Source organism: Perca flavescens, chromosome 13 (assembly GCF_004354835.1).
Source record: "Perca flavescens isolate YP-PL-M2 chromosome 13, PFLA_1.0, whole genome shotgun sequence".
Classification (NCBI taxonomy): domain Eukaryota; kingdom Metazoa; phylum Chordata; class Actinopteri; order Perciformes; family Percidae; genus Perca; species Perca flavescens.
This window is the reverse complement of record NC_041343.1, coordinates 5,928,093-5,955,834: the sequence shown is the minus strand read 5'-3', so window position 1 is coordinate 5,955,834 and position 27,742 is coordinate 5,928,093. Positions and strand designations below refer to the sequence as shown.

Sequence of the window (27,742 nt, the reverse complement as noted above, 5' to 3'; positions counted from 1 at the left end):
GAGCGGGGCAAGTTCGGTCAGAGCGAGGAGAAAGGCAGCCACAGCCTCTTTTCACTGGCCAAGCAGCTCCCAGCCTGCGATCGACAGGAGGTAAGGAGGGCCGGGAGGGCAGGCATCTGCTTCCATGGTTACGGGCCGGGTATGGGGACCCCACTATTGAGGAAGCTCCGTTCTCATGCTCCCACAGAGGCAATGTCACGCATTTTAAAAACTGCGTCAGGCCGGGGCGACGACCAATATCACACCAGCGGCGGAGTCGCTCTTTGAGACGGGAAATAGAATGATAGCACGTGAGTTTGAGGAGAGTAAAAAAAGAGTAAGGGGGACGGGGGACGCTTTGGGATGGGGGTGGCAGCATGTGCACGAGAAAGAAAAGAAATGTGTCACATGATCGTGGCAAATCCTAATTCGAAGTAAGATGCTTTTTTTTCTTCTTCTTCTTTTTTCCTTCTCGGTGAGCCACAATGGCGTTCTCAAATTTGCCGGGTCTACATTTTGAGCTGCTTTTGTGGGGGATGTATTGTTCTGCGGAAGTCAGTGGCACAGATGATTTATCCTCGCAGGGAGCAAAGGTCAAGGTTTATGTGGCGAGCGCCGTTGTTGAGACGCAGATATTGCCCTAACGAGGATTCTCTGCAACCAGCAACCTCACTTTTAATCACAACAACAAAAAAAAGAGGAAGGGCCGGGGGAAAGAAATGATCTGTTTTTTTACTTTTAATTGATACTTTTAATTAGCAGAAAACGGTAAGCTGGTAAAAAATGTCAGTATTTCAAGGCAGTTTTTACAGATCAGTTGTAGCAAACTGTGCATGACTGTTACTCTAACAGAGACGAGTGTGAGGGCTTTGGATTGCAAATCTGTCGGATGTAAGGAGTCACATCTGTCTGTTTGTTTGTTGATTTGTTTGTGTTTGGTCGCAAGCTGTGTGTGTGTGTGTGTGTGTGTGTGTGTGTGTGTGTGTGTGTGTGTGTGTGTGTGTGTGTGTGTGTGTGTGTGTGTGTGTGTGTGTGTGTGTGGAGTTGAATGGATGCTTTGGGCTTTTTCTTCACGAAGGAGGGGTGTGTTGGAACGTTGAATTTGGTCATGCAGCTGACGCTTTACCCCCTAACACACTCCAAACAGAGCGGACAGATGGCCGGCCCTCTGGAAGGGCTCGGGGCGTTGGATTTGCACTCAGACCGTGGGAAAGTCTTTGGCTGACTTCACCTGCTCAGGGAGCCGATGTGACTGGATTAAACAGCAATGAAAGAAGGGAGAAAGGAAAACTAACAAGGACACCGGTGCATGTGGCTTTGTGCAAGTGCGGGCATTTTCTCATATCTTGTCAAAGAGAGAAAATGGGAGAAATGGAGACCCATTCAAAAAGATTTACCTTTTTTTCTTTTTAAAAGAACAGCAAACATGCCCTGTAAAAAAAAAAAAAAAAAAAAATAAATGTTTTTTTTTAGTGTGTGCAGAGGGAAAACAGGGTGGATGGGTTCATTGTATTTTTTTGTACGTGTCTCTGTAATCCTAATAGGAAACAGTTGATCTGCAGTTTGTCGGGACGTTAGACATGATGTTTGGCAATCTCTCTCTCTCTCTCTCTCTCTCTCTCTCTCTCTCTCTCTCTCTCTGCTTTTGATTATCTCTGTCTCAGAGAGAAAGCCATGTGCACGGTTTGATTTATTGTTATTAAAAAGGAATGGGGCCGTTTGTCAAGCTTTTCGTCTGTGTGATGCTAAGATGCATGCACACTTCAGATTCATACTCCCAAGAAACCACGGGCCGTGCATTTAATGGCTCGTTAATTATCAGTCTGAATGTGCAGTAAAATTAGATGGATTACTCGCGCTGCAACGTCGTGCTTTTGCTCGTCTCGTTTAGCGTGCGGATGCTGGAAGTCATGAAGGCGCCACTTAAAGCTGTGCTGACAAGTGTGAAAGTCCATCTTAAAGCATACAAACGAATTATCAAAAACAAACAAAAAAATCACTGTCATAAGTGGGATAAGGATCGGTGTAGCGTGACGTCCAGCTCTTCATTCCCCACTCAAGGATTCCCCTCTGTGATCCGAGTACAGATTTCAGCAGGAGAAGAAAAAAAAAAATAAAGGAAACCCCATCACCTGTACTGTTGACGCATTCATTCTTATTCTGCTTGAATGAGATATTATTTTTGAAGGCTTGTTGCTGTAACCATGTCAGTATACTCATCAGATTAGTATCCAGTTAATTTTCCCTTACTCTAATCTTTGACACATTAGAAATTTTAAACAATTTCTTTATACATTTTTTTTGCTGTTCCCTTAGATTAGTCTTTCTGACATTCTGGTATTGGCATCATGGAAAATACAGGAATAATTTGACAATTATCTTTGTGCGCTGGCAAATAATTGCATAGTTGTCATGTTTATGACATCAGCCCAGGCGTCTGATGTTGATTCCGGACCACGATAATCCCTGATTGCTGCTACTTTGAGTGCCATGCTCTCAATGGAATACTCCATTGCAGTTTGGCTACAAAAAGGCATTGTCTTTCATACAAGTAGAGTGCATAAGAGTTCAATTTGGGTACGAGTCAAGTGCTCTTCATCTGACAAGGGTGTGTGTGTGTGTGTGTGTGTGTGTGTGTGTGTGTGTGTGTGTGTGTGTGTGTGTGTGTGTGTGTGTGTGTGTGTGTGTGTGTGTGTGTGTGTGTGTGTGTGTGTGTGTGTGTGTGTGTGTGTGTGTGTGTGTGTGTGTGTGTGTGTGCGCGCGAGCGGTGTAGTCAGTCTTTGGCAAGAAATGTGAACTTGACTCTGCAGTGCTCAGGAGACCCTTCAGAACTTTTGGAGCACTTTTTGGAAGGTTTACGGTGCTCTTCAGATTCAGCCCAAGCCGCCATGTTTCTGGGAAGGACTTGTGCCACAGGGATTAGGTCATACAGTTGTACATTTGATATTAATTTGCACCACATTTCCCTACCAGAGCAGTGGTGATGGGACAACGTCAACAAGACTTTAGAAGACATTGCTGTTTCTTTCTCTTTTCTCTCTCAGCTCCAAAGGAGTTTCTCTGACTATTCACAGATCCAACTTTTTTTTTCCTTCCTTCTAATTGCATGCATGTACAGTATGTGAGCTCATATTAGACGCCGATGCAAAAGTGCAAACAAAACAGGCTTTGTGTTTTTTCGTACGCCAGCGGAGCCGCGTAACGCTGAGGTAGACGGAGCCGGTCTCTGACGCCGGAACCAACACTAATCGGGTCACCAGAGCTTGTTGTCCACTCGCTCACACACTGTATATAAATACACACGAAGAGACATTTTGTGCTCTGGCCTCGCTGACCTGTTCACATTGTGGTTTATTTTTATAGTGGTAATTTGCCATTGGCGCGATGGTTTGGTTTCAGAGGCCCACATCATTAATCATGGAGGGCATTACTGCAGTATAATTACACTTTCTCTCCCGCGTGTGCGCGCTCTATCTAAATACATACATACAGTCGGAATGTAGTCAGCCACACAATATACTCAACAGCACAGGAGAGAGCAGTGTGTCTTCTCTATATAGCTGAAATGTGTCATACCAGTGTGTATCCAGAGAGTAATAAGAGCTATAATATCCGCATATAAAACACAGTATCCTTCTAAATAGGGCTGCGCCATATGAGGAAAACATCCATTATGCGATAACGCTGAATATCGTGATAACGATATTACTTCCGATAAAAAAAGTAATGTCGTGCTTTTTAGCAGAAAAAGCATTCTGCTAAAATACAACACATTTGTTGTTGAAGGGAAAGGAAATCATTTCCAACTTTCTTTTATTGAACAAATTGAACAAGAAATTGTACATAAAAGTCACCACTAAAAAAAGAACGACATTATGAAGTTAAGTTTTCTGCTGATATTTTCTTTCAACTTGTTTGTTGCTCTGTGTTTTTTGCGATATGTCGTAGCCTTTCGCAATGTGTTTTTTTGCGGCAGTTGATATGGTGATGACGATTAAAAAAAAAAAAAATATATATATATATATATATATATATATATATATAATAAAAATATATATAGTGCAGGGAAGAGTGACTTCACTTCACTGACTTCATGAAGTCGTTTGATGGTGTTGGCAAGAAATTAAGAAAAAGATGACAATAATTGAAACCGCAAACACCCCAGGAAACAAATGAATGTGTGTGTGTGTGTGTGTGTCTGTGTGTGTGTGTGTGTGGGGGGGGTCCTTGGCAGTGCTGTGTAACCCCTTTAGGATCATTATTCCACACCAAATGCACCCCCGGGGTGTGTGACACATTTGTGAATGGGTTCTTCCACAGGATTTAACGGGTTAACGGTAGACAAAGGGAGCTGGGACCATGTAGCCCAGCAGGGGAGACCCCAGTGGAAACAGCAGGCTGCCTTAGAGTCCCTGCTCTGTCCCATCCCGTTTGCTCTGCCTGCCATCACGGCTGACTGACATGGGCTCTGTGAGGCTACATGGCTCTGGGGTGAGAGCAGCCACATGTCTTCAACTGGAGCGCATCTCTTCAGAATTCCCTCCACCAGCTCGCTCTCACACCCACCCACCCACCCCTCCAGGCCATGTGAGGATATTTCACGCTTCCACAAGCTGAGCAGGGAACTGGTCATTGAAGACAAATGCTTTAATTTAATTCTGAATGGATGGACATGAACTTTGGACAGATGCCGTCCTTTATTGTCTTGCCCGGCTCCATGTGATTTCATGCTGTAAGTCCGGATATGTCACACAGTGTACTGTGGGTTAGGGCTGGGCGATATATCGATATTAAAAATATATCGATATATTTTTAAATGAGATATGGAATTAGACCATATCGCATATATCGATATAGTTCAAATGTGATCCTTGCTCCCATAGATATATACACAGATGTCGCCTTGAGGTTCTAAACATACGTCAAAACCGCCGCCATCTTGGAACAGGGGTGCGAAGCATTCAGATCAACGCTAAAGATGCCGGACTTTTGTACTGCTTAATTATGTTCGATAGAGGAAATGAAAAGAACAAACCGCAATGAATAACATTTAACAGGTGACAATGTGTTTTATGATTATGTATGCCGCCTTCGACCAGCAACCTGAGCTCCGGCGGCAGCGGGAGGCGGAGAGCTCCGTGGCCGGCCGCAGCGTCTCTTCCCCCGAGAAAAACACGGCTTTGCCTCGCTGCTGCGCCGGTCCCCGCTGATCCAGATCGGACCAGCCAAAGACAGAGTGGTGATCGGTAGGATCTTACACGTAGTCCAGGACGACCTGTATGTCGATATCGGCGGAAAGTTCCACTAAGTTTGCCGGCGGCAGGCGGACGGAGAGAAGCTACAGCGGGGCAGCAGAGACCGTCTGCGGCTGCAGGATCTGGAGCTCAGTGCCCGTTAAAATGACATGTAACGCATAAATACATACAGAAATAAATAGTGGAGGAATGAGCCTGGACATTTCAGTCTGTTTTAAACTTCACCTTGAAGCAGAAACTCTTAGTTCAGAAGGGTGAAGTTTCCGTTTGGACTCAGATCTGTGAACCGATCATAATAAATATTCTTTGTATTAACACATTAATTAGTTTCTTTGTTTTGTAGTCGATAGTTCATCTTTTAGTTTACTTAAGTGGAAGCAGTATCAAGTGGAAGAATGGGACTATAAACCTAGGCTTACAGGCATGAGGCATTACATTTTGAACAAAGTAGATTATATTAATATCAAAAGCTTAATTGACCTTTGGAACGAATCACAAATATGGAGCTTTGATTTCAAAAAAGGTACTCCTGTTATACAGTATTTAGGTTTACATTTTATTGTTATTTGAACAGCTGAGCATTTAATCATGAACCAGGTGAAGAAACCGGTTTATTATTTATTTGATTTTGCAACTGTCTCTATGAAACTACTTGTGACATGTCATATTTGATTTTGGCTTTGACTGAACATTTGCTCTCACTTTGCGGAAAAAAATATCGGGATATATATCGTATATCGATATTCAGCCAAAATATATCGGGATATGACTTTTGGTCCATATCGCCCAGCCCTACTGTGGGTGTGCATGTGTTATAGGGGTCTGGGTGTATGCTGCAGACCATAGAGGCCTAAATCCAGTACATCATGTGGTGTTACAGTTGTCAGTTCCACTGATGTTTGCAGCACATTGTTTTTGTCTGCTTTATACTTATTTCTAAAAGTAAAAAGGATTTTCACTTTCTTTATGAGAGTCTGAAGCCGGGTTTAGGTCAGGAACCTTAATGCAATTCCACTTTACTGTGCTGTAAAAATGTAGTGAGAAATGTCCTTCGAATACTTTCTTTAATTCAAGCCGTTTTTTATGAAAAGCCAGTACATTACATGTAACTTGATAATATGTGTAAGAATGATGGTAAGATAGTGGCATCAGCTTGCACACATTTGAAGGCTCAGTTACAAATCTTCTACTTTGATACCAATTTTAATGTGTGTGAGATCCTCTAAACAATGTAAAAGTGATTATTTCAAATAACCAGACACCATAAAGCAACCTCATCATTACAGCTCCAAGCTCTGTGTCTTATAAAGCTGGATAGTTAGATTTGCACTAACTCTTATTTTTTGGGGGTCTTTTTCTGGCTTTATTTTAATATGACAGCTAGGTGAGAAAGGGGAAGACATGCAGGAAATTGTCACAGGTCGTATTCAAAACCTGGACCTCTGTGTCGAGGCATAAACCTCTCGGTATATGTGCGCCTGCTCTACCACTGAACCAACCCGTCCACACAGATTTACACTAATACTGCCAGTTTAGGGTTTGATTTCCACTTTGTCCAAACCTTTGCTAAAACATACCCGTGGTGGTAAGTCTTTTCTGGATGTAAAAGGGCAATACAATAATTTAGGGCAGTATTCAGACGAGGGCTGGGCGATATACAATATATCGTCAAGACGATGCAAAAGTGTCTATGGTATATTTTAATGTCTATATCATTTCTATCGCAATTTTGAAAAACCAGAGGCCGTGTTACGGCAACATTTACATCACTTGAGTGTCGCTTATAAAAGAAACACTCAGTACTTTTCATTTGTCAAGTCTTTAATTCACACAAGAGTATAGAAAAATAGGCTTTACCATGTGGTTATTTCATAAACCCTATTTATTTGTTGATTTGAAAAGGGAAAAAAAGAACTGAAAACATGCTATATCTTGATATATATCGCTATCAAGATATGAAATGATGTAGGTTATATCGGGATAGAAGATTTTGGCCATACTGCCCAGCCCAGTCCTAATTCAAAACCGTTAACCGTTTAAAAGCCTGAATAATTCTAACAACTTGTAACATTAGTCCATTTCAGCATGATTCCGGCCTGTGGAGTGAATGGACGGTACTGTCATTTTAGGCTGAGATCGGCATGGTGCATTTTGGACGTCTGAAAACTGCAGAGCGTGTTTCCAGACCTGCTCAGACGGTGCTTAGCAAGTCAATTACAAGCTAATGGCCGTTTTCATTGGAAGGCCGCGCTGGTTCACCTGCTGATTTACCTGCAAGTCGCCTGCTTTATTAGCCACAATAAGAACCGCGGACCGCTCTCTTCTTATCTCACACCCAACTGTGAGCTCAAATAGCCATTTAACAATCATCAAATATGAATTCACTGCCTCTCGCTTATGGGTTTTAGCTTATTGACTGGTACCTCCTAATTGTGTCTGATTGTTTTGTGGGAGCCTAATTAAAGTCTTGAATCGGCAATCATTTTCCCATAGTCCTGTGCTAATTTGCGCCATTTCCAGTGTTTTCTTCTTGCCATTGTCAGGCGATGGCTTTGATAATGAGAGGTTGTGCAGAGGGGTTATCAAAGCATTTGATAAGGACACGCGGAGAAAAGGTATCATTATGGTAACTGCTTCCACTGCCTCCTAAATGACAAGTAATCCCTAATGCAGTCGATTACGGTCCCGCTCCTCTGGAGGCTGCCTGTGGAAAATGATTTGTGCCGTATAATGTTCTCAGTTTCTTTGAAATGTCGCTAAGATCTAATGGCAGAAAGAATCAGGAAACTGATGTGGAGTTAGAACTAGAACACTGTAGTGAATAGTGATTCCCCAAATAACCTTTTTCGAGATGAACCACGTTTTTGAACCTTTTTTTTGTTGAATTCTTGAATTAAGAATATTTGAGCGCGCGCTTTAAGAGATAATGAAATAAATGTGATTTTTTTTATTTTTTAGCTTACCTTCTGTTTATCCTCTCCTGGTTAATTATTGTGTTACATATCTAAAATCAACTAATAGCAGTAGTGCACCGCTCAGTTTCATTCTCCAGAGTTAATGTTGTGCTTTTTATTTTTTCCTGTCACGATAATGTCAAGAGCATATGTCAGCGATCTGCACCAGCATCTCTTCTGATGGCAGACTGATGGCATGAATAACAGCAAATGCTCAAATCCAAACCATGCAACTATAGAGCATATGACGATAAGAGAGGCTGTCTGTTTGATTTCTACTTTATTGTTATTAGTCAGGTGTAACATTGCATAATATAATATCATAGTGCCTAAAATCAACAACTACCTACTTCGAACGTTGGCGGTTCCTTATGACTATCAGGGGACCCTCGGGAGATCTTATCATAATATAAAATAGTGTAATTTGGTGGTAATTTGTGTCAGTTTATTTAATTTATGTCAAAAAGTTTGGGAACCCCCACCTTAAGGGGCATCTGTATTTTTAAAACTTGTCTGGAATATGTTTTTACCAGCCATGGAAAATGCAGCAGATAAACAGTACAGCGACTGTGTACTTTTTTTTAATTACATTTGAGCACAATGCTTACCTTATCTCTGTATAGTGCTAACTCTATCACTATGTAAATGCCAAACTAAGCCTTTCTTTTCTCCGTTGTTTTTGTCGTATTGCCCGAGCCGGCTGAGAGGAGACGTCGGTAATTAAAACACAAGGCCGGGTCACGAGCTGAGCCCGTCACAAAACGAAAAGCTCTCCCAAGATTCCAGGACGGAGGTGCCACACGTTCCAATCCATTTTAATTGTCGTTTGAATTAATTTGAAAATGCTCAGGTCAATTAAGAAGATGCATTCCTCGGGCTGTGTGTAATGTCATATTCATCGATCCGTAGGGGTTACTTTATGCACTCATGTGTAGGATACTTTTATGTTTCTGAAACTCCGCCGTTTGGATTTCATTAAGTATTGATCCCTTTTAGCGTGGCACGGTCTGATGGCTGCCTCGTCTGGAGCCAGGTTATCAATTCAGCGCCATTCAAAAACCGATGCCCTTTTACTGTGTTCTTGTTATGCATCAACCTTTCATACCTCAGCTGACCTCAATTTCAAGGGCTTTAAATTAAGATGCAGCATTTCTATATATTTACCCCAGAAAACCCCCTTTGTGCTCAGTGTTAGGAGAGACATTTGACATTTGTTTGCAGTTTTTGTCTCGGCTTGCTTTTTTTGTTCCGAGTTTGCATGAGGTTTGGTTGTCTCTGCACAACCTCTTCCTCTCCCTTCTAATTTCAGATTTTTTTTTGCCCTCCATCCATCCCTTCCCGCGCGCTGATTGGCTGTCGGTGAGTCTGCTGCAGCCAATAGGGCTTGGTTAAAATCTCAGTGTTTCATCTGGTGCTAGGCAGCCGGATCAACTGACAGGTGGGGTCAGGCAAAGTCATCGCCCCAGCTGGCTGCACGGCAACGCTCTGTTAGCTTTTAAAGCAACATTACACCCGGGGTTGCGAGTCACAAAACATAATTTCTGTCATCCGGAAACAGTTTGGTCAATATTTGGGAGCATCAACAAGTCTCCTCTAAAGTAAAGCCAGAATGCTGAGATGTGTCACTCTGATTTTGTAAAATGTGCAACGATCCTGGAGAACTGCATTTTCACCCAAATTAAGCTGTATTTATTGCACTGTTTACACGTATGTACTGCTCGGTGTGCATCCCAATATTTCCCAAATTAATGTTACTTCTCCAAGAAAATTGAGCTCATGCAACATCTGTAAGTGTCCTGATGTTCTTGCTTCTATTTCTTGCAACTACATGTTTGTGTCGAGAAAACATGATTGTTCTAGTATTGAAGTGATATTTTTTTCTGTGTAAATCCTGTTTGCTAGAGGCAGAACACTGAGTAAGAGAGGCCAGATAAAGGCCCAGTAAGGCTAGGCCTCTCTACAGAGTAAATTCGGTGTGCAGCCTCAGCTCTCTCTTTCATTGCCACTCATAGTCTGCAGTATTTTTCCCACATGCAAAATATCTCAGGAAACAAAGGAAAAAATATCAACTTTCCGCATTTTTTGTTGTGTGTTATTCTATCCTTGGCAAGTCACAAGCGCTACTTAAACACTAGGGAATGGCTGGATGGGTTTGTCTCTTAAAACCAAACTGTATAAACTTGTGTCTGGGTGAACCTGTTGACAGCTTTTCTCTCATGTCTTGAGGCAACATTATATTAATGGAGATGAGAGCTATGAGCCAAAAATAACTGCATGTCTCTGGTGTGCCTTTGGAAAATAAAATAGCACAAATGATCTTCCTTTTTCTCTGCCAAGCAAATTCTCAAGTGAACAACTTCTGATTAATATAGCATTTATGTACATATTCATTTAAAAAGGGTGCCCACAATGGCTGGGTTAAAATAATCCATTCTCCAATTAAAATCGATCTGTGTATTTTAAATGTATTTAAATTTTAAATAAGTTATAAAACTTAAAAATGAAATCTCGGGCTTGGAGTCCACTTCAAAATAAATACTTCTGTCTTTACAAACAGACACCATCTTATCTCAGTGCTCGATTATTAAAATCCAGAAATCGATCTTTAAATATATGCCTTTTCACCGTGGATGTGGTGAATTGACACACTTTTTGGGGGTCAAGCCTTAATTAACCTGATACATTATTAAAAAAAAAGTAAAGAAAATTGAGGGCTGCTTCTTGCTTAGCATAAGTTCTCTGAGAATCTCTTTTATATCCAAGCAGAGCAAAGGGAATTGATATTGTAACTGAAATGTAGGGCTGTCCTCGACTAAAGAAATTCTTAGTCGACTAACACTTATACAATTTTGTCGACTAATCGATTAGTTGATTTAATTGACAGAGCTGTGCGCTTTGAGAGGTGGTTAAGACTAGAAAAGCACAATATAAATGTAGTTAACATTGAAACTGAGTTTCTCCACAATTAATCCTGCAAAAGCACCACTTTAACTCTTGTGTTTACCATAAATGTGCTCATAAGTTTCTTGGAAATGAGTAATTAAGCAAGATAAGCATATAAAATGACTAATCGACTAAAGAAATCTTAGTCGACTAAGACCAAAACGACCGATTAGTCGACTAATTGACTAAGAGGTGGCAGCCCTACTGAAATGTCCCTAACCTAATTGATATGGAATCACAAATGTAATCGAATCGGGACATCATTGGCGACACCCAGCCTTAGTGCCTTCGAAGAACTGCGAAGTGTTTTCGGTCACATACAGTACATCTCCGCTTTGGTAAGGACATTAAATGACTTTAACTCAGATTTGTTTCAGGTTTTGGTTTCATGTCTGTTGTTGTCAGGGAACGTTAACAGGACATTTTTTTTAATCCCACCAAAAGCTTGTGATGTAGCTTTTTCATATCTGTGTACATCCAATGTGTTTTTGTGTGCACCACCATCTCTCCCTCCCCCACTAACTATAGATTTTTCACATCTTATCTATTACCAGGTTGAGTAGTCTGTCTGATTTCTCCTCCCCTGTCTGGTGTGCAGTGGTATATCCCATCCCAGAGGGAAGTCCGTAACCCCCCAATTCTCATTTGAACTTTGACCCTGGCCTCCTGCCTCTTAGGATATGAAATGACCCTCTCAGTGGGAGAATGTTTTAGATGAGTCTGTTTAATGTAGACTGGAGCAGATGAGCTCAGAGGGCTGCATGGCCATTTTGTTGCGACATCTAAGAGCTCTGTTCTAACTATACAATCGCAATGACAAGCCATGTGTCTTTAGACAATGAGGATGTCTCCAGCTGGGATATGGAGAAAATCAAATAGCATGATATTTCTGACCAAATACATTGATGGTGATATTGCGACGATATTGTAGGGTTGACTTTTGGTGCTCTCACAAAATATTAACCCAGTGAGAGTTTTGATAAATAATCACCAATAATGGAGATACAATGACTAAGTGGGTAAAGGCAAATAACAGAACAGCTAGAACAGTCTGGTTAGTTTGAAAATGACATCACTATACTGTAATGCAGCCTGTAAAACCAGGAAAAGACAACACTTGTGTCAAATCACGATATTACGATATCCCTAATCTAAGACGATGTCTAGCCTCATATATCGATATAATATCGATATATTGCCCAGCTCTACTCTAAGTCGCCTCTTTATATATAGTGTTATATGCGCCAAAGGGTGGTGTGACGTGGAATATAATCACTGTCAACTCAGCCGGTCATAGCACCGGCCTCATGTATTTATTAAACAGATGTGCCAATCATGAAGCGTGATGAAAATGGCTCATCAGTATAGAGAGTACAGAGCACTTTCTCCGAGTAAACTATCCTGCGTGAGGTGCAGAGTGCCAGTGTGTCTCCGGGATGCCACCGCGTTCTGCATACGATATACTTAACGAAAACGTGCACATCTCTCCAAACGTTTTGTGCGTCTCCTGCATGAAGGAAAACATGTTAACTACCAGGATGTAGTAATGCTGTTTGCGCCAGTTCCTGCACCACCACAAAAAAGGGAATTTACTTTGTGTCATGGCCACCACACCAGTCTGTGGTCGACAACACCGGCTCTAAAGGGTTTTGGATGAATATTTGATCATTTATGCATTCGATTGCTTATATTTTCTTATTATTCACATTTTCTGCTGTTTTTAATCATCCGCAGTGCCAGTACATAAACAGCAATGTGTTCTGAATTGGTATTTCTAGCAGCAACTACACATTCTTAGTCTTATTGATGTCCTTACTCAATAAAACCAGATAGTAAACACTTGCTGTGCATTCAATGGTTGTAAATTGAATCATATGTGATTGGGAATTGCTTGATGTATTCACACTATTATTGTTATCAACTTTGTAAAGAAGAAAAGAAATTAGGATTTGCCAAAAACATTTCTACACGCAAACTACTGCATGTACAGTAGACGCAGGGCTGATAAAACCTAGTGAGAAAAGAAAACCCCAAAATAGGAGTGACACAAATGTCAAACAGCCCTGGCATTAGTTCTCCTGCTCCAATCCCAAACATGTTCTAATTTATTCATGAACAGAGTTCGACAGATGCATAACAGTTTGGTGTCAAATTGAGCGAGAGAGCCGGCGTATGACAGGCTCTCGGGGCAGCAACTTTAATCTCGTCTCTGGTGGATGCCTTGCTCTTCAGTGAGTCACAGGTCCATGACATATGCATGTGTTATTGTAACAAACCGCCTAAAATGCTAATCGGTATCGGAAAGTACTGGTGCTTATGCACCGATCCAATACCACCTAATTTATCCCGAAGAAAATCTACTTTAAAGTAGTTTATTTCTGTTCTTTTTCCGTTATGACTGACTGTCAAATAAAATAAATCAATAAAGTTCTTTAGCGTTCATAGTTTGTGTTTTTTCATGTTTCACAGAAAGTTTAACCTGAGCAACAACAACAAAGATACAGTATTAACAATTATATCCCATCCATTCAAGGATAGTAGTATACACCAGTAAAACATAAATATATTGAAATGGAAAATGTAAATTCTCAAATTTTTCCGTTGCTTTTGCACAATGTTGCTTTTGTAAAGTTGAATATTATGTTTATATTATTATCCGCTCAGTTCTCCGTATCGATACTCAAGTTCAAGTATCGGAATCAGTATCTGGAAGCAAAAAAAGGCATCAGATAATCTCTAATAGCTAATACCATCAGAAGTTCCTCATATCTCTCAGTTCTCTCTAACAACGTCACGTTAATTAATTGACCTGTTTGAGATATGAATCCATTCTTGGACCCGGGCCACCAATATTTCGGGTATTCCAGTGTAGCCAACAGATATCTGGGCCAAGTCTCTCGCTCTCTCTTCGGTGCGGTGTTCATTGTTTACAGTTTGGGCTAATCTCTATAGACAGATCTGCAAATGAATGGCGATTAATGAATTTAAAAAAGCTAACAAAAAGCTTTTGCTCGGGCGCCTGGATAGCTCAGTTGGTAGAGCGGGCGCCCATATATAGAGGTTTGCTCCTAGACGCAGTGGGCCCGGGTTTGACTCCGACCTGTGGCCTTTTGCTGCATGCTCCCCCCCTCTCTCTCTCCTTTCATGTCTTCAGCTGTCCTGTCAAATAAAGGCCTAAAATGACCCCAAAAATAATTTTTATTTTTGTTTACCTGCATGAAACCAAAGTTTTCACACTTACATAACTGCATCATGGAGTTTGCAGGCGTTACAGTTGACTCAATGTTAATATGTGCATATATTATTTGAATCAAACCATAATTTCAATTTTGTTTCAAATTATTTGAGCTACTCTCCACGTACCCCCTGGCATCTGCAGTACCGCTGGTTGGGAATCCTGTTTTAGATGAATCATGTTTTTAAAAAGAAGCATGTCAACTTTGTTTCAGTCATCTCCAGCTAGATTTGAATCAGGAGGAACAGTATGAGTTGCTCAGAGCCTTTTGTATTTAAAAAAAGGGTTGATGGGCAGCCTGCCAGGTAGAGGTTGCCATGACTCCTAACACCACCCTTCACCCCACCCAAGCCAGGAGGTGCCAGATTTCAGATTTTATGGAGAGGGGGCAGGCCGGGCTAACGTTTTGATTTAGACAAAAGATGTCTTCACAATGTCAGCAGAATACTTACTGGGAATGCTGTGGATTTCTGGTAGGAAATCATGTGATCTTTCCAGCCAAGGTTTTGTAATGGTGCCTGGCGAGAGAGAGAGAGAGAGAGAGAGAGAGAGAGAGAGAGAGAGGGAGAGAGAGAGAGAGACACAGAGGGAGAAAAGGGGGAAACTGTGAATAATGATGCCAGCAAATCGTTTTTATCCCGTTTTTTCTTCTCTTGTTGTTTGTTTCGGAGAAAATGGCGGACAGCGTATCGCTGAACTGAACCCGTATTCTCAGCGAGCTTAGTTTAGAAGTGCCCCTCGGTCTTTTTCGTCGGTCCTCTCATTACCCAACAACCAAAGGCTTGTAACACTTGCTGCTCATTGCTCACACGCAGGTAGTGTGGATAGAGAAAATTAGAGATGAGAAATCAGACAGGTCTAGTAGAAATCTGGGTAAGTGGCATTTTGACTCTCTTCCCACTCCAGTCTTTGCTTTGTCGCACTGCGGCCGTAGGAATATTCCGTTGTTTGTGGCTCTCTGGCACTGGCACAGTTAATGGTGGCTGACCGTGGCATGCTTGATTACACTGGCATCCCTCTCAGGCTCTGCTCTCTGCTATCTGCGGTCTTGGCTAAGTTGAGCTAACCTCTCACCACAGCCACATTGCTGCCGGCCAGGAAGAGGACTGCTGTGCTATGGCAATTCTGCGGGCTAGTTTGGGATAGCAGTCCACAACAGAATAATGGCTGTTATTATTATGGACTTAATTTCATATCTGGGAATGGCTGAGGCACGTGCCGATCCCAAACCGAGGCCCAGCAACTTAAGAATGTACAATAATTTGCGTTTAAATGTTTTCCCCCCATGTGGACCTGGTGTCCTCTGAACAGTTACTGGCATGTTTTGTAACATAATGCTCCTCTTTTTTTCCTTCCTCGCCACCACACTACTCATTGGTTTCTCTCACACTTTACTGATAGTTGCTAGTATTTCATAAAGCACTGTAGCTGTTCATCCGTCCGTTACATACCATTGTGCGGCATTTCAAAACAACTTTCTTTTTCCTGTTTTCAGGAAACTCAAAATTGACCATGGCAGCGAAACCCCGTCAGCAAGACACTTCCACGAAGGGTAAGTTATGACAATGCTTTCACCATCTGTTTAGTGAACTTTCTTTTTTTGGGGGGATATCAACAAAGGCTCCTGGCTGCAGTTAAAATGCCAGCTCAACTGAACTCAAAACCCTTTTAACCCTTCCAGACTTTGGACTCTCTGGCCCTGTTCAGACCTGGTGTTAACATGAGTCTAGGGTGATCCGATCACTAGTGGACAGCTCTTAATACAGGTGTGAATGCACCCGAGATGCATTTAGGACGCCTTGAGATCCAATCGCTCAGCCCCCATTCTGAAGGCCACATTCTTTTAGCAGTGTTGTGGATCTGTTACGTTCCATGCTGTAAAGCTCTAAACAACGCCGCTCTCATCTGTTTTAATTGGTATCATAAATTGTTAGACTGTTTTCCTTCCTGAAGATATATGTGCGTGAACCTACCTGCTCTTTCCTCTCCTCTGGCGCCTCTTATCTATCTACTAGGGCTGGACCCGAATATTCGAATATTCATTCGGTGGGTTGGTATTCGATTTGAAAATTTGACATTTGAATATTCGTTTTTTATTTTTATTTTTTTTATTTTATTTTGGTTTATTTATTTTCTGCATTTATCTCTCGTTCACACTCCAGTCCAGTTGGTGGCGGTAATGCACATTTAAGTTGGTTTGCCAACCGCCAATTAACTACAAAGAAGAAGAAGAAGAAGAAGCTACTGTCGGTACACGATGACGCCCACTTCGAGCATTTAGCAAGCTGGGCAGAGAAGCTAGTGGCGATAACAAGTGCGGAAATGGAAAACTGTTTCGCGTTTTTCTGTTGTGATTCGGCCAGAAATTTCAACATTGTGAGGCAAAGAGATCGTTTTGGAATATAAAGCTTGGATATTACATTTCCTTGGACTCTTGGAGATTTATGAAAATCAAGTTTTGGTCAAAATACTACTTTGTTGCTGAAAGGACAACGAAAACAGGTATGCATGCACTCTCGGCTGCGCCAATTACGGCTGAATTGTTTTATTTTCTGTTACTTTGTAACAGCTGTGTAGATGGCTGTATATTTTAAAGATTTAATGCTTTAAAGTTATAAAAACGCTCATGAATGGAAGTTTTATCGAGGTTACAGCGACGCCCCAGTCACAAAGTGTCCCGTTGACAGGACGGTGATCCAAGAGGTTCAAAGTTTATTAATTCTGAACGCGTCTAGCCTGTCTATCTATATTGCACCAAATACGACACTGCTGCACTCCCTTGTGAAGTCGTTTGGATGAAAGGTTCTCAAAATAATCAAAATGCAAACAAACAGACAGACACATAGAGATTCCTGCCTTTATTAGAGATAATAATATGTTCAGCCCCCTCTCCGAAGCTTCGAATATTCGATGCTCATTACTTCCGAAGCTTCGAAGCTCAAAAAATGGTATTCGGACCAGCCCTACTATCTACTCCCACGTCATCGAAGTGAATGGAGCGATTGTTAGAAAATGTACATATCCTTGTGTGTCTCATCAAACCTTTAGAACACTGTGAACTGAACCCTGCTGTTCGCCAAGATGTCCTCACAGCATCCAGAATCGACTCACAGAGGTCAAGACGGTAGATTATAGGATACGAACCGCAAAACAATCGGGGACGCAATGTGTCCTGGGCCACATTGAAGGACCGCCTTCTTAACTCATGTCCTCTGCGTAAGCGGATGTACGTACTCATTCGCTGGCTTTGTCCACGATGTCCGAACATTTCCAAAAGCCCGTAGAGATATAGTACGACATCTTGGGCAATTTGGTTTGCGTGGAACACGCCAAGGCATAGTAGTTTGTATGCTTTTGATTTCTTCTTCTTCTCCTTTTAATTTCCAGCAGACAAGGCACAGGAAGGGCATTACTGCCTCCGGCCCATTAAAAACAACAACGCATTTGGTCTTTGCAAACGGAAATGATGTACGTGTTTAACTGCATATAGAGCGGGGACGTTAGACATGTGAAGACGCATTCTACCGCCAGGTGTGAACAGACGTACTTAGTAGGGGTGTAACGATACATCAGTCTGGATCGAGATATCGATTCAATCTTCAATGATCCAATATTATCGATACAAAGTGAAAATATGGATACACATCGTCATCTTTAAGATGTACCTTTTATTTTGAAATTCCCACTTTTTATTTATTCTTTAAACGAGTAGTTTGTTTTTAATGGAATTATCTGGAAGAGCTTAATAATGAAATTGTCAAATCATATAGTTGTTGCTTTTTGTAAATACATATAAATATAAGACCCTGAATTGAATCGAAATCGTATCGTGGCAGCCTTTGTGATGTCAGTAAATGTTGTATTGTTCTCCTCAGAATCAATATAATATTGTATGGTGATAAAACGTGTGATTTGCACCCTTTTGTACTTAGAGCTGTCCTCCTGTGATCGGATCACCCAATTCCAGGTGTGAACAGGGCCACTGTCGCTGTTCAGTACACAAGACGAGAAGTTTGGTTATTTGATTGGTATCTCTTTCTGAATGACATCATCTGAGCCACATTCACTTTCATAGTTCTTTGTCACGTTCTCAGAGACTGCAGCGCTCAGCCTTTAGGCTACATTTTTAGTCAATTATTTTGATACTTTGACCATAACCATTTGGCATAAACCCGTAGATCCGATCTTGTGGCAAATCTGACCGCACAAGCTCGCCTCTGTGGGTCTTTGTCATCGTGGTGAGAACGTCGTCTTTTAACCTTTTTTTTTTTTTTTTTTTTGCTTTAATAACATTGATCGCATACAGTAGGTGATATGATTAGGTGTGATATATGTATACATAATTTAATCCCATGGCAGTACACAAACAAAAATTATGCTCTGACATTCAAGCAATGCACAGCATCTCTGTCAATTACAAAACCTTACATTTGCTCAAACCTGTTATATGACGGTGCTGATGATGCTTTGTGATAGATGGCTCAATAATGATATTCTTTGTTTAATAAATAGAGAAGAGGAACCCTAGTTGAAAATGTGTGCATCCGGGTTGAGGTAGTAGGTTGTATGGTTTAGAATTACACCCTGGGAGTTAACTGTACAACCTTCTAGCTTTCCTTGGAGTACACGTATGACATCAGTCCGTACAAACCAAATAGTTTGGCTTACAATGCAGTATGGACTTTGTCAATAACATTGCATTTTATAATGCGTCTATGCTATGCAGCGTTAATGATCTTCGTGCTGTATTAATGTAATCTTCGCCCACCTGAGGATCTCATTTCACAGCTGACCTTTAGCCATGGTCAGCCTGCCTGCTGCGGCTCAAAGCCTTCAATTAGCGTTAGCTTGACGTATGGTGTATTTTTAGACATAATGCATTGTGGTTATTTGCAGTAACCGCACTGCATCGATCGCATTATGGTGTCCCTTCAACTGCAAAACACACAAAACACATGAGCCGTCTACTGTTTTCCTCTATCCATCTCTAAGGTGTATATGTATGTATGTATATATATATACACACATATATACTGTATATATAATTGTAAGTCCTGTTAATCAAAATGTATTTATATAGAGAGTTTGGATTTGCAGCTGTAACTACTACTGTTAAAATCAGTATGTAAAATAAGCGCGTGTTCAAAGGTTCTGACTGATTTATTGATTGTCTTATTTGGAAAGTTCCATTTTTCTCACTGAGGTGTAATGGTGTGGTGGAACCTATTTCACACAATGGTGGCGTCGCTTTTCAAATTGTTGCTCCATCTTTGCGCCCTGGTAACGCACCTCAGACTGTTCAGTCAGCGCGGGGCGTCTTCCAAATCAGTCCCGCGTGAGCTGTCTGCCAAACATTATGATGCACAGATGGTTCAGTACAACACACAAAGTATGAAATATAATAATCATAATAAATCTGACTTGTTCTGTTTAACAGATTCTTCCCGGTGACTGCCATGCCCCTGTGCTCTTACAGCGTTGCCATTTCCACATCACATTTGAATATTACTCAGCAGTTGACTCAGGTTAGATACATTTCTCAGGGATTTAATTATATTAAAAGCTGGTTGCCCCAAGCAGCCTTAGCAGACCTCAGTAATATCCCAGGTTTCCCAGCGTGGGAAAAGCGGAGTGTTTATGCGTTGTTTCTGGGCCTTGTGATATATTGTAGGCAGTTCCATACAATGAGCATTTGTGACACGAGGTCTGGTTTCAGGTTGAAGCTTGCCTCGGCGACACTGAAGTCTCTGTTTACTGTAGACTTGTCCACACGGCTGAATGCATGTGACTTCATCTCCGTCTGGCACTAAGCCACGACCTGTAAAATGACTCCAAAGTGCCACACAGGAGGAAACTGGCCCAGCAGATCAGCTCAAGATTTACCACAGTTTGTTACTCTTCGGGGCGGCTTGATTTGGAATGCAGCTTGAGTAGGTCGCCTTGTTGTAATTTCAGCTATAGTTCTTTATCATTGTGACAGTGTTTTCTCAGTTTGATGGATGACACCGCTTTTGCTATGTTTAGGGCAAGGGCTGAGTGGCCAGCCTTTTTGCAACCTTTGTCATTTATCCAATTAGCTCTTTGGTTTCAAGTGGTTGAGATTGCATTGACTTTTTTTTTTTTCCCCACTGTGTTTGATGCTCAAAGTTTCCACTTAACTGTCCTCGTACAAAGCCAGATGTGTTGTTGTACTTTCAAACTTTAAATTGAACATGTAATCATTTAAAACTATAAAGGCACTCGGAGAGCGCAGACCTCCGCCAAGGCCACACCTTATCTCGCAATGTTAAATTAAGGGAAAAATAAGTGGTGTATCCGCCCTGTGATTCAGATCGGCTCCAAGATTTATTGGTCTCTTCCTTGGCCTACGCTAAACCCTTCCACGTTTGCTTGTCTGGAAACACTACTGGCCCAATATTCATGGAGATGAATATCGGGCCAGTAGTGTTTCCAGACAAGCAAACGAACTGACAAACTAAACCGAAAACATAACCTTGTTTGTGGAGGTAATAATCTCGAAAGGCTATATTTGCTCTTTTTTTTGGCTAAAGCACTTCGATTTTTAATAATAACCAAGTGAGGCAATTAATTTCACAGTAATAGCGAGAAATGTCAGCCACACTCCCAAAGCTGTGTACAGTTTTTTTTTCTTAAAATTTACAATGGTTACATTTCTGAAATCATCTCGGACATGTAGCCCACCCTGAAAAAACCCTTATTTGTTTCCGTCGAGTGCAGATATTGAATGGGATTAAATGGAAACCGCTATTTTTAGTTCATCAGTAATTAAATCTAGAGTGATACTAACACCTCCATTGAAGCTCGGTGATTCTGCCCAGCCTCGCATCGCCAGCTGAGTCATTGTCATCAAACAAGTTTGTGCGAGGGAATATAATCCTGTTAAATCCCAGGAAACCCAAGAGCTGCTTTTATCTCCTATTTTGCATCCACAATATCAGGGAGCTCACGCCTCCGCATCCAACCCAACATCACCAAAATGCACAGCACTGCTGCCCTGACCCACTCACATGAAAATCTTGTTATTCTGTCAAAACAAGTCAGAATAACTGGTGGAAAGTGGACAGTGGTGCGGAGCGACAACGAGGGAATATCACGCTAGTCGGCTTCAAATGAAAAGTTAGGCAGGAACAAATGCTTTATTTAATCAGAAATAGATCGTTTATTTTACCGTTTTGCTCAAACAAAGAGTCTCCCCTCTTCCTTAGCTCTCACAAATTGAACCGAGCGTGGCAAGTCAAGATGTGCCTTGCTAGAGTTTATTTTAAGAACTGGGATTTTCTCATCTTTCCCCACCTCTGAACCCCAAGCGTTCCTCCAGATGTGTAGAGGAAAGCGTTGCTGCTGAGACTCCTGCTGCCTCAGCACTCCCCTGTCCAGCTAAAAGTCATTGGTTCCAGCTGGGCCTTCATTTATGGGATGGTTGAACAAATAAATTATGGGATTAGATAGGGGGTGGTTCAAGTTCGGTCTCGGTTGCTATAACAGCCCCTTTGAGAAGTCAGTCAGCCATGTGTCTTAAGGTTCTTCAGCTGACTTTAGGAATTAATAAAATAAAGATTCTCTTTATTGCATTTGGTATGCTGGAGTCCAAATTATGTGTAAAAGTGCTAGCTATGTCATGAAACTCGACAGCGACTCGGTGAGATTTTATCAAGGAGAAACAACAAAGCATGTCAATCACATGTCTGCACTGTGCTTAATTGGGACAAGCAATAATGATAGTATCTGTTGAACAAATATCACATCTGCCTCATTTCATTACTCTCTTGTCTTAAAACCACTCTTAAAAATACAAAGCTGTTAATTAATCATTTTAAAATAACTTGCATTCATCCTTGGCCAGTTCAATATGCATTAGTAGTCTGCTGTCTCTCTTCAAAAAGTTGATTGTCTCCTATTGTGTGTACAGAAAGACTTGGAAAAGATTCAGAGCTCTTTATAGCTCCAGCTGAAGATAAATCTCCTTAAGTTAGAAAAGCAAAAACACACAGTCACCAAAGTCCTTTTATTTCCGTGTCAGTGGAGTAGATCCAGTATATACATTCTGAACACATTGCAGATTACACTTTAGCTTTTTTGTTTAGAGAATCTGGGAAACTGAAATAGTACATACACAGGAATGGACCCAGCACTCAAGGATGATATACTTTCTCTCTTTCAAGTGTTCAAGAGCCATCCGAATCTATCACAGGGAGTGACACTCAGGCACAAAATACCTTTCAAATCAGCCAATTGGCGCTTGCGTCTGTAACTGCTGCGCGGGCGGTGATTGGCTTCTTGTTCTTGACGTCACCAACGGGTGGAGACCTTAGTAACAAACTGTCTGAGACCAGAACACTGTCAGTTCTGGCCAGACCGGTACTTTAGCTCCCCCAACTCATAAAATCTCACTTCCCTATAAAAGCGAGCAGCCTCGAGCACTATTTCTTCCCGAGGAAACGTATTCCCTTAATGTGCTCGGGTTAATGGCAAATGAATAATCATAACACAGGGATGGCAGACGGGGGGTGTCATTGATCTGTCTGGAGTCAGCCCCTCTCCGCCTGCTGCATCAGCCACTCTCCCCCCTATTGATACGCTCTTGCCCCTTGACCCCTGGGACAGATCAATGCCATTGATTGGAGAAGGGCAGGGACAAGGGCAGGATCTGCTGACTGGCCCGACAGCTAGTGTGACAAGACATGATCGTCATTAATGTCCCGCTGGCTGGCTGGCTGGCTGGCTGGCTGGCAAGGCGCTGTGCATCACATATTTTCCTGCCTCTTCCTCCCCTCCCCCTCCACCCGCCTCCTCCTCCTCCTCCTCCTCCGCTCTCCTCCTTCACCCCTCCTACTTCTGCTGCTCCATGTTTCCATTCTGTGCTTGCACTCTCTGATATAAGTCCATTGTTTGGATACCTGTCTGATACCTGGCATCTGTGGCACAGATATGCATCTCCAGGCTGCGTGGAGATATTTTGAGCTTATTGTGAAAAAAAAAAAATAATAAACGGTGTCATCGCGAGTGTCTGTTGCAAAACGTCTCGTGGCTCATTGTGCGCGTTACTTACCAATCACAATGGAGCCGTTCCTATTTTTGGTTTGCTTTGAAAAGCTCTGTCTTGGTACAAATCAAAGCGAGCGAATTAAAATCTGCTCCAACTCTGTCGACAACAACTTGATTCAGTATTCTCTGATCGAAGGCAAACCCCTCCCCGAGATACCTACGTTCCCCGATTCCCACTGCTTCTCTGTAAATGTGTCATTAGTACGTAACAGCCACTAGATTGTGTATCTGCTATTGTACACCATTCGCTCTTGTGGACCAATTTTATCACGCCAATGGGTTATATATGAGTCTAGACTGGAAACGAAGCGAGTTGTGTGTGTGTGTGTGTGTGTGTGTGTGTGTGTGTGTGTGTGTGTGTGTGTGTGTGTGTGTGGGTGGATGGGTGATGGGCGGGATGCGGCGACAGCTCCAGACTCTGCAGTGACACGGCTGTAATGGAGCTGATTGATCACCTATATGGCTGCCTGCTGGCCCTTGCATACAGCAAACGCCCAACCCCCCGCCTCTGCGTCACCGCCGCCATCACCCAGCCAATCTGCGAAGACCCACCATCCCCCATAGACTTCAACCTGGCCACGGTTTTGACATTGGCTGCAGGATGTACTTCTACAGCTCTTCAGCGTTCCGCTCGCCCCGCTTCTGTATGCTGCATAGAAATTTACCCGACGCATTCGCTGTCTTCGATGAAGTGACATTTTCCAGTCCAGCCGTTTCTGAGTTGCAGCAGTTTTCGGTTTTCCATTTGAATTAAAGGGCATAATCAATCAATGATAATATTTGCAGGTCTCTCTCCCTGCCCCCTCCGCGTCACACAGGGTCATAACCCTAATCTATCCAGGGTGTTGAGGGTGATTACACTCCGAGATTAAAACAAGCTGTCAAGGGTAGATCTCATTCAGACAGAAGGAGAAAGAAAGACAAACCTTGCCTTGCCCCACATTTTAATTGTATAAAATTCCCCACACTGCAAAAATATAAACATTTATCACATCTGGATTCTCTGGGAAAATTGGATCTTTTGCTGCATCCATTAGTGAGGTACTTGGTAAACAATAAATTAAAAACAAATGGTATTCCTGCTGGCATGTCCATCTGAAGAACGTTTAGTCGACAAGAAAAGAAAATGTATCCCTGAAAAGGAAATTCACTTTAAAAATAATATAACATATTCCACATACCTTTTGTTAATTGTTATCCCGCAAGATTGTTTTTTTTATAAGATTATTATATTTAATAACTGTAGTGTATATGTCAAAAATTTAGCTAGCAGTCCACAGTCTGGTGACACGTTTCCTATATGTAAAGGCCCTCCTGTGTTTGTGTGGTGCTAAGCTTGCAGATAGAGGTAGGTGTGTGTGTGTGTGTGTGTGTGTGTGTGTGTGTGTGTGTGTGTGTGTGTGTGTGTGTGTGTGTGTGTGTGTGTGTGTGTGTGTGTGTGTGTGTGTGTTGATTAACAGGAAATATAAGACCGGTAATCGAGGAATACTTTGACACAATATTAGCCGTCGCTTTCCCGTCTGTGCCTTACGCTGATGCTTGCTGCTTTTAAGCATCGGTCACAATATTGTGACACTGACTGTTAGTGTTCATGATTGCAGTGACCACATCACTGTCTGTGTGTGTGTGTGTGTGTGTGTGTGTGTGTGTGTGTGTGTGTGTGTGTGTGTGTGTGTGTGTTAGCTGAGCAGAGTTGCTGTAGTGTCTTTTTGTGTCCTGTGTCCTGCTTTTCCACTCAAGTGTGTGTGTCATCTGTCTCAGGTGACTGTTTGCAATTTTTGAATCTGATGATAAGTTAGTTTGCATGTGAGAGTGCAATCTGAATTCATGTTACAGTCCATGATACAAGACAGTGGGATCGCTACAGTGCATCCTCCTCCATGGCCAAACAGTTCGCTGCAGTGTGTGTGTGTATGTGTGTGTGTAGTGAAGAAATTGATCAACACAGGGAGGAACGTGTTCACCAGCAAAGGCTGGATGGAGGGTGTGTGTGAGAGAGAGAGAGAGAGAGAGAGAGAGAGAGAGGGAGAGAAAGAGCGAGGGCTGTCGCTGCAGACTCCTGCTGCAGTATCTCACTTTGGGCAAGCAGCTGCCGACAGGGAGTAACAGATATGCGAGAAAAGCAGACAGGTACAGACCCGGTGTGATGGGAGTGGATGGGTGGGGTTGGGGGGGGGTGGTGTGGAGAGACTGTAGTAGCGGAGGCAGTAGATGCTGGAGAGGCAGGGCTTGGCGGGGGTGGAAGGGTCAAATGTGTGAGGGGGGTGGAAGGTGGGTGAGAGTGAAGGGTTGCGCTGGCGGCGGCAGATGGAGACAGCAAATGTTTTTTTTCTTTTTTTTTTCCTTTCTTTTTGCCCTTCTTCTGTGATGGCAGCCCATCGTGTCGGACCTGTGGCGATAGAGGAAAGAGGGAGAGGTGGGAAAATAAAAGTAGAGGGGCTAGATGATCCTAGTGTCGAGCAGGGAGAAGAAGGAGTGGGGGGGTGGTAAATATGCTGAAATGGAGCTGACAATGCAAACGCTGGGATGGAGCAATGCTCCGTGCACGGTAGGGGGGCGGGGGGCATCCCACCTCACTGACCTGCGTCTGGCTGCAGCTTCCCGCGGACACCTCGGCTTCACCCACCCACCCCCTCCGTCTCTCTTTTTTTTTCGGCCCCATATTTCCCCCTTCTCTCACCGCTGCCCCCTTCCCCTCCTCCCCCCTCCTTCCACATTTCAGCTCTGAGGCGGATAACCCTGGCAGACAGAAGAGAGACAGTCAGCATTCATTTCGACCTCCATTTGCCTATCCCCAGAGAAAAGGAGACAGTCAGAGACATCTATCCAATTTCTTTTTTTTTTTTTTTTTGTCTGAGGGGGAGGAGTTGTGAGGTGGGTGGCAGGATGGGTGGGTGGGTGGGGGGGCAGTCAGTGCTTGTGTTTGGGTCCATGACAGGCAAAAATGACATGGGAATGTTTTCAATATGACTTTGTTAGTATTCACTGCCGTTTGGCATTTTATGGCAATTAATGTTGGGATTCTTCGGCTCGAACTGTGCCTGAAGCTTTTCCTTTTCTTTTTTTTTGTCTGATAGAAGCTGTTTGCTGTATGTCTGACTGAAGCTTGTTGCCTTTGACGCTGACAACTTATTGCGTGCCAAGCGTGCCGCCATGGCGGCAGAGTTCGGCGGGCAGGTGGTAGGGTCTGGCGGCGAGGGTGCTGCGGTCAGCGTGGAGTTCTGCTTGTGTTCTCGCCGATGCCGAGCAGCCACGGAGCAGAGCGTCGAAGCTCTGTTTTTATTTGATTTATTTCTATTTCTTATATGTGAGAGAACACCAGCGGTGCTTGCCCCTGTGGTGGGGAGCCAGAGGCTGGGTCTGCTAGGTGGCTCTCTGCGTCCATAAGTCGGTGCAAATGGACAGAGGGTCCAGCAGACGGGTCCGCTGCAGGGTCCAGCCGTCCTAGAGGAGACAAATCTAGATGGATGATGAGCCGATGCTCTTTAGGACAAAGAGGCGAGCCCGGCTGCTTGTCTGGGGGGGCTTTTCCTTTTCCAGCACAAAGGCTAGTTAGCACAGAGCAGGCAGTGCAGGCTTGTCTGTTTGTCTGAGCCTCTGCTTCTGCCTCTGTCTGGGTGCTGCGATGAAGATCATTTCGAGTCTGGCCCGCCTTCAGCGAATTAACCGCTTTATCCTAATTTTACCTCTTTGTCTGCCTTTTTGTCTTTTGCTGCCACTGTTGTTGCCTTGTGGTATTTAGCGCGCGTACACATTCGTCTTGAGTAATGTTTCAACCTTTGCATGTCTTTGTGTGCACAACCGAGCTCAGCCTTCTGAACCAAATAAGTTATCTGCAGTGGAGGAAAGGGAGGAACATGAAAACCTTTTTCTCGGTCCAGGATGCCGAGCAGTTTAATTTATTGATCGCTGCCCATGTCTCTTAAAATGCAGACCCTTTGTGGTTGTGGGTGCCTTTGGGCAGAAATTGGGTACTTTAAAGAGGCAGTTTGAGGAAGGGGCAGTGTGTGTGTGTGTGTGTGTGTGTGTTTGAGGGAGAGAGAGAGAGAGAGAGAGAGAGAGAGAGAGAGAAGGGAAGGGTGTCAGTGCCACTCAGAGTGCCCTGCAGCTTACTGCGGCTCCTCAGTAGACTCTGTCGTACTTCACCTGCTCCCTGAGACCCTAACTTGTGAGCTCTCTTGATACAAAATCACGGGTTAGGCTCTTGGGACGCGGGCGGAGGGCACAATCAACTTTCTACCGAGCGTTCCAAGGGTGGAGTCGGAATGAAGCACCAACTGATTTACCTTTTTTTTTTTTTTTTTTTTTTA

General features: G+C 42.8%; 1 long non-coding RNA gene across 1 annotated transcript in view; it reads left to right on the top strand.

The window, feature by feature from the left end:
* Positions 1–27,742, top strand: part of LOC114567084 (uncharacterized) — a 77,192-nt gene that overhangs the window by 43,356 nt on the left and 6,094 nt on the right. Inside the window, exon 4 of the long non-coding RNA XR_003694116.1 lies at positions 15,862–15,918. This is a non-coding gene — a long non-coding RNA (uncharacterized LOC114567084). The remainder of the gene's footprint in view (positions 1–15,861; positions 15,919–27,742) is intronic.